The following is a 7,329-nucleotide window of genomic DNA, read 5'->3' as shown; positions in this document are numbered from 1 at the left end:
TCCAACACGACAACAACTCTAACCACACAGCCAGGACAACACAGGAGTGTCTTCGGGACAAGTCTCTGAATGTCCTTGAGTTGCCCAGCCAGAGCCCGGACTTGAATCTGATCGAACATCTCTGGAGAGACTTTAAAATAGCTGTGCAGCAACGCTCCCCATCCAACCTGACAGAGCTTGAGAAGATCTGCAAAGAAAAATGGGAGAAACTCCCCAAATACAGGCGTGCCAAGCTTGTAGCGTCATACCCAAGAAGACTCAAGGCTGTAGTCACTGCCAAAGGTGCTTCAACAAAGTACTGAGTAAAGGGTCTGAATACTTATGTAAACGTCATATTTCAGTTTTTTATTTTTAATACATTTGCGAAAATGTCTAAAAACCTGTTTTTGCTTTGTCATTATGGGGTATGGTGTGTAGATTGATGAGAATAAAAACAACTTAATCCATTTTAGAATAAGGCTGTAACGTAACAAAATCTGGAATGCACTATATTAATGTCACTGTAATCTGATTACACATTTTTTCAAAAGGAATCTGGGATGATTACAGTTACTTTATTTTTGTAATATGATTTTTATTATTAATACCTGTTACATGTAATAAGTTACTACCCAACCCTGTGTGTGTGTGTGTGTGTATACTGTATATGTGTGTACGCACGTGCATGCGTGACGTCTGTACAGGAGTGCGTGTTTACGTGAGTCTGTCCATGCATTTGTCCGCATGTGTGGTAAGTGGAGGGGATAGACAAATACTTTTGAAATGGTCTGTCAATATTTAAACATTGGTTACAGTACCCTCTTACTTCATTGACCCCTGGGTAAACTCTATGGTCACACTTTGAAGATAGCATTCTATTTGTATTGCACACCATTGACTTTGCTCAGTCGTCTGACCAGCTGATCAAGGCTATGTTTCTTTACTTTGTCTGTGTAACTTTGGCCAGTTTCTGTACCTTTTGTACCAACCACCTTTGAGGAGGGGGCCTTTAATCATTATTTTGCCATAAATACCACGTGATATTTTATACTGTAAAACTTACAGTTTCAAGTTTCAAAGTTTATTCGCCACATGCACAGGATACAGCAGGTGTAAAACATTACAGTGAAATTCTTACCTTGAGAGCTCTTTCCAACATGGCAGTGATAATAACTAGTTTGATAATAATAGAAAATAGAATAAAAAATAAAAGGCTGTATAAAAACCACACAAGAACTACAATGAGAGTTAAAGAAACAAGAATGCAAGTATTGTATTTACAGGTCAGTGCCAGTAACTAATTCAATGTGCAGGGGTACTGGCGTGGTTTGAGGTGGGTTTATACATAAAACGTGTCTGGTAATAAGATATACAGTAACTAATTCAATGTGCAGGGGTACTGGCGTGGTTTGAGGTGGGTTTATACATAAAAAGTGTCTGGTAATAAGATATACTGTACATGTAAACAGGACTGAAAAGTGACTGGTAGCAGGAATGTATACAGTACTGTAAATACTTATGGTAATATTTGTATACAGGAGTAATCGTGACCAGTACAGGTTAAATATATAAATACTAATGGTAATGGAAATCAATAATCAATGGACAGCAGCGTAATGGTGTAATACATCTAATCAATAATAATTGTAGCAGAACCTTAGGTTGTGTCTGACTGGGTAGAGACCTGTGGATGGGCAAAGAGTCAGTGCGGATAGTCTGTGGGAGAGGGAGAGCAGTAGTTGTTAGCCATTTCATAGTCTTATGTCCAGGGGATAGAAGCTGTTTAGGAGTCTGTTTGTCCGAGCCTTGATGCACTGGTACCGCCTGCCAAACAGGAGCATGGAGAACAGTCCTTGATGCACTGGTACCACCTGCCAAACAGGAGCATGGAGAACAGTCCTTGATTCACTGGTACCGCCTGCCAAACAGGAGCATGGAGAACAGTCCTTGATGCACTGGTACCGCCTGCCAAACAGGAGCATGGAGAACAGTCCTTGATGCACTGGTACCGCCTGCCAAACAGGAGCATGGAGAACAGTCCTTGATTCGGATGTTGGAGTCTTTTTACAATGCCTAGATTTATTCTTAATAGGGAGTAAATTACACTTTCAAAGTCAACTGCTCCATATTTTCAACGTGAAATAAAAACGTCTAGACATTATTTTAAATTCAAATTCATAAAAAAATGGAAAAACAAAGATGTTTTGATTGTGTATATCTTCACATCCCAGACTTGGTGGAAGTAACTTTGGGCAGCAATTACAGCAATTGCAGCTGCAAATAATTTTGAATAAGATTCTTCCAACTCCACACAACTCTTAGGACAACATTATATCTATTGTTTTTGACAAAATTGCTCAAGATCAGTAAATTTGGTTGGGAATCATTGATGGGCAGCATTATGAAAGGAAAGGAAAGAGGGATACCTAGTCAGTTGTTCAACTGAATGCATTCAACTGAAATGTGTCTTCTGCATTTAACCCAACCCCTCTGAATCAGAGAGGTGCAGGGGGCTGCCGTAATCGACTATGCAAACCATGTCTCTGTTTTCAAGCTAATTTAAGTCAGGACTGAAGCTGGACCCCTCAGAAATCCTCAACGCCTCTTAGAATACCATTCTGGTGTGCCTTTGGCATTCAAATGTGTGTAATTGTCCCATTGAAAATAAAACTCTATCCCAGGGTTAGACTGAGGCAGGTTTCCCTCTTACTTTTTACCTGAGCTTTGCTCCTTTTGTCATGTTGTGTCTTGTCTCTGTCCTTTCCCTTCACCCTGTCTCCCTCTGCTGGTCGTTGTTAGGTTACCTTTTCCCCCCCGCTTTCTCCCAGCTGTTCCTTGTCTCCTCTAACTACCCATTCACCCCGTTTCCCACCTGTTCCCTTTTTCCCTCTGATTAGGTCCCTATATCTCTCTCTGTTTCTGTTCCTGTCCTTGTCGGATTCTTGTTTGTGTTTCATGCCTGAGCCAGACTATCGTCATGTTTGCTGTAACCTTGTCCTGTCCTGTCGGAATCTGCCGGTCTATCTGAGCCTACCTATGTTTGGTTATTAAAGAAGCTCTGTTTAAGTTAGTTCGCTTTTGGGTCCTCATTCACTCACCATAACAGAAGAATCCGACCAAGAATGGACCCAGCGACTTCGGATCCTCTCCACTCAGCCGTCGGAATCCAGGGAGCGATGCTAGGCAGACACGAGCAGGAAGTGTCTGCTGCTCGACATGCCGTTGAGACCCTGGCCACCCAAGTCTCCAACCTCACAGAACAGGTTCACCATCTCCGCCTCGATCCACCGGCCACTTCCAGGGCTTTCGAATCTCCGGAGCCCAGAATCAATAACCCGCCGTGTTACTCTGGGGAGCCCACTGAATGCCGCTCGTTCCTCACCCAGTGTGATATTGTGTTTTCTCTCCAGCCCAACACTTACTCCAGGAGCACTGCTCGTGTCGCCTACGTCATATCTCTCCTTATTGGACGGGCTCGTGAGTGGGGCACGGCAATCTGGGAGGCAAGGGCTGAGTGTACTAACCAGTATCAGGACTTTAAGGAGGAGATGATACGGGTTTTTGATCGATCTGTTTTTGGGGAGGAGGCTTCCAGGGCCCTGTCTTCCCTATGTCAAGGTAATCGATCCATAACAGACTACTCTATTGAGTTTCGCACTCTTGCTGCCTCCAGTGGCTGGAACGAGCCGGCTTTGCTCGCTCGTTTTCTGGAGGGTCTCCGCGCAGAGGTAAAGGATGAGATTCTCTCCCGGGAGGTCCCTTCCAGCGTGGATTCCCTGATTGAACTCGCTATTCGCATTGAGCGACGGGTTGATCTGCGTCACCGAGCTCGTGGAAAGGAGCTCGCGTTCTCCGTTGCCCCCCTCTCCGCATCACTACCATCTTCCTCTGCCGGCTCGGGAGCTGAGCCTATGCAGCTGGGAGGTATCCGCATCTCGACTAAGGAGAGGGAACGGAGAATCACCAACCGCCTCTGTCTCTATTGCGGTTCTGCTGGTCATTTTGTCACTTCATGTCCAGTAAAAGCCAGAGCTCATCAGTAAGCGGAGGGCTACTGGTGAGCGCTACTACTCCTGTCTCTCCTTCAAGATCCTGCACTACCTTGTCGGTCCATCTACGCTGGACCGGTTCGTCAGCTTCCTGCAGTGCCTTAATAGACTCTGGGGCGGAGGGCTGTTTTATGGACGAGACCTGGGCTCGGGAACATGACATTCCTCTCAGACAGTTAAGGGAGTCCACGGCCTTGTTCGCCCTGGATGGTAGTCCTCTCCCCAGGATTCAGCGTGAGACGCTACCTTTAACCCTCACTGTTTCTGGTAATCATAGCGAAACCATTTCTTTTTTGATTTTTCGTTCACCTTTTACACCTGTTGTTTTGGGCCATCCCTGGCTAGTTTGTCATAATCCTTCCATTAATTGGTCTAGTAATTCTATCCTCTCCTGGAACGTCTCTTGTCATGTGAAATGTTTAATGTCTGCTATCCCTCCTGTTTCCTCTGTCTCTTCTTCACAGGAGGAGCCTGGTGATTTGACAGGGGTGCCGGAGGAATATCACGATCTGCGCACGGTGTTCAGTCGGTCCAGGGCCACCTCTCTTCCTCCACACCGGTCGTATGATTGTAGTATTGATCTCCTTCCGGGAACCACTCCCCCCCGGGGTAGACTATACTCTCTGTCGGCTCCCGAACGTAAGGCTCTCGAGGATTATTTGTCTGTAGCTCTTGACGCCGGTACCATAGTCCCCTCCTCCTCTCCCGCCGGAGCGGGGGTTTTTTTTGTCAAGAAGAAGGACGGGTCTCTGCGCCCCTGCATAGATTATCGAGGGCTGAATGACATAACAGTTAAGAATCGTTATCCGCTTCCTCTTATGTCTTCAGCCTTCGAGATCCTGCAGGGAGCCAGGTTTTTCACTAAGTTGGACCTTCGTAACGCTTACCATCTCATGCGCATCAGGGAGGGGGACGAGTGGAAGACGGCGTTTAACACTCTGTTAGGGCACTTTGAATACCGGGTTCTTCCTTTCGGCCTCGCTAACGCTCCAGCTGTCTTTCAGGCATTAGTCAATGATGTCCTGAGAGACATGCTGAACATCTTTGTTTTCGTTTACCTTGACGATATCCTGATTTTTTCACCGTCACTCCAGATTCATGTTCAGCACGTTCGACGTGTCCTCCAGCGCCTTTTAGAGAATTGTCTTTTTGTGAAGGCTGAGAAGTGCACTTTTCATGCCTCCTCCGTCACATTTCTCGGTTCTGTTATTTCCGCTGAAGGCATTAAGATGGATCCCGCTAAAGTCCAAGCTGTCATTGATTGGCCCGTCCCTAAGTCACGCGTCGAGCTGCAGCGCTTTCTCGGCTTCGCGAACTTCTATCGTCGTTTCATCCGTAATTTCGGTCAGGTGGCCGCTCCTCTCACAGCCCTTACTTCTGTCAAGACGTGCTTTAAGTGGTCCGTTTCCGCCCAGGGAGCTTTTGATCTCCTCAAGAATCGTTTTACATCCGCTCCTATCCTTGTTACACCTGACGTCTCTAGACAGTTCGTTGTCGAGGTTGACGCGTCAGAGGTGGGCGTGGGAGCCATTCTTTCTCAGCGCTCCCTCTCTGACGACAAGGTCCACCCATGCGCGTATTTTTCTCATCGCCTGTCGCCGTCGGAACGTAACTATGATGTGGGTAACCGCGAACTGCTCGCCATCCGGTTAGCCCTAGGCGAATGGCGACAGTGGTTGGAGGGGGCGACCGTTCCTTTTGTCGTTTGGACTGACCATAGGAACCTTGAGTACATCCGTTCTGCCAAACGACTTAATGCGCGTCAGGCGCGTTGGGCGCTGTTTTTCGCTCGTTTCGAGTTCGTGATTTCTTATCGTCCGGGCTCTAAGAACACCAAGCCTGATGCTTTGTCTCGTCTCTTCAGTTCTTCAGTAGCCTCCACTGACCCCGAGGGGATTCTCCCTGAGGGGCGTGTTGTCGGGTTGACTGTCTGGGGAATTGAGAGGCAGGTAAAACAAGCGCTCACTCACACTCCGTCGCCGCGCGCTTGTCCTAGGAACCTTCTTTTCGTTCCCGTTCCTACTCGTCTGGCCGTTCTTCAGTGGGCTCACTCTGCCAAGTTAGCCGGCCACCCTGGCGTTCGGGGTACGCTTGCTTCCATTCGCCAGCGTTTTTGGTGGCCCACCCGGGAGCATGACACGCGTCGTTTCGTGGCTGCTTGTTCGGTCTGCGCGCAGACTAAGTCCGGTAACTCTCCTCCTGCCGGCCGTCTCAGGCCGCTTCCTATTCCCTCTCGACCGTGGTCTCACATCGCCTTAGATTTTGTCACCGGACTGCCTTCGTCAGCGGGGAAGACTGTTATTCTTACGGTTGTCGATAGGTTCTCTAAGGCGGCCCATTTCATTCCCCTTGCTAAGCTTCCTTCTGCCTAAGAGACGGCACAAATCATCATCGAGAATGTTTTCAGAATTCATGGCCTTCCGTCAGACGTCGTTTCGGACAGAGGTCCGCAATTCACGTCTCAATTTTGGAGGGAGTTTTGCCGTTTGATTGGGGCTTCCGTCAGTCTCTCTTCCGGCTTTCACCCCCAGTCTAACGGTCAAGCAGAACGGGCCAATCAGACTATTGGTCGCATCTTACGCAGTCTTTCTTTTCGCAACCCTGCGTCTTGGTCAGAACAGCTCCCCTGGGCAGAATACGCCCACAACTCGCTTCCTTCGTCTGCGACCGGGCTATCTCCTTTTCAGAGTAGCCTCGGGTACCAGCCTCCGCTGTTCTCATCTCAGTTCGCCGAGTCCAGCGTCCCCTCCGCTCAGGCTTTTGTCCAACGTTGCGAGCGCACCTGGAAGAGGGTCAGGTCTGCACTTTGCCGTTATAGGACGCAGACTGTGAGGGCTGCTAATAAGCGTAGAACTAAGAGTCCTAGATATTGTCGCGGTCAGAGAGTTTGGCTCTCCACTCAGAACCTTCCCCTTAAGACGGCTTCTCGCAAGTTGACCCCGCGGTTCATTGGTCCGTTCCGTATTTCTCGGGTCATTAATCCTGTCGCAGTTCGACTTCTTCTTCCGCGATACCTTCGTCGCGTCCACCCGGTCTTCCATGTCTCCTGTATTAAGCCCGTTCTTCGCGCCCCCGCTCGTCTTCCCCCCCCCCCCCCCCATCCTTGTCGAGGGCGCACCCATCTACAGGGTCCGCAGGATTTTGGACATGCGTCCTCGGGGCCGTGGTCACCAGTACCTTGTCGATTGGGAGGGGTACGGTCCTGAGGAGAGGAGTTGGGTTCCCTCTCGGGACGTGCTGGACCGTGCGCTGATCGAGGATTTCCTCCGTTGCCGCCAGGTTTCCTCCTCGAGTGCGCCAG

Source organism: Oncorhynchus clarkii, chromosome 1, assembly GCF_045791955.1.
Source record: "Oncorhynchus clarkii lewisi isolate Uvic-CL-2024 chromosome 1, UVic_Ocla_1.0, whole genome shotgun sequence".
Lineage (NCBI taxonomy): Eukaryota > Metazoa > Chordata > Actinopteri > Salmoniformes > Salmonidae > Oncorhynchus > Oncorhynchus clarkii.
Note: the sequence above shows the minus strand (reverse complement) of the source record.